The sequence below is a fragment of the Phyllobates terribilis genome, unplaced genomic scaffold (genome assembly GCF_046119375.1).
Source record: "Phyllobates terribilis strain yellow unplaced genomic scaffold, ASM4611937v1 Scaffold_268__1_contigs__length_2594270, whole genome shotgun sequence".
In the NCBI taxonomy this organism is placed as follows: Eukaryota; Metazoa; Chordata; class Amphibia; order Anura; family Dendrobatidae; genus Phyllobates; species Phyllobates terribilis.
The window spans coordinates 2571139-2571970 of NW_027363028.1; positions in this window are offsets into that span (position 1 = coordinate 2571139).

Here is an 832-nt window from a genome sequence, read left to right on the forward strand (position 1 = left end):
GGGTGGTGGATCTGTATAATTTATTTGGCTGTGACATACAATACAGGACTTATAGGGTCAGAGTTTACAAATTAATATCGACCCCATATGCATCCACTTGGATGTATGTAAGAATTTGATTTTACAATTAAATACCAGTATTTTAATTGAATCAATATTAAAAGTTATATTTTATATCTATTCACACTCTCTTCCCCCTTTCCCCCTCCTTATGATTTATGATCTATTTTGGTGATGTTCACCAGTGTGGATATTGTCCAATAAATCGGACTTTACTGAGTTTAACTGACTCTAATTTAAATAATTGTCTGCACATTATATTAACATGTTTACATAAAAAGAGAACACAATTGTGTGAAACTGCAACTGAAAAAGTTCTATCTTTAGCTAAGGACTGTGAAGACCTGGGGTCTTCCGTTGGCATAATACTATTCAGACAACACAGTGTGAGGGTAAAGCAGTGTGGCAATATTTCATTGGATCACCAAACGGACATTAAACAGAACAGTCCCAGCAAATACCCAAGAGGGTACAACATTGCACAGTCTTGTCCTTCCACTGACTTGCCAGGGATAGAACTGCGATTTTGGGACTTCCAGGGCCAAATACCTCAGCCAGTGGCCCCCGCTTTTGGTGGGCGCCCACAGAGAGGAGGTAGCAGCAAGCTTAGGAAGCTGACAGTCCATAAAGGTACAAGGCCAGGAGACCCAAGGGTCCCACCCTGGCCTCTCCGAGAGTTTCCATGAGTTCTAGGCGACCAGTGGGTGCCACCTGGCAACCCCAAACAACATATCCATGGGGCCAGGTGACTTCATCGTCCCAGCCTGGTCTA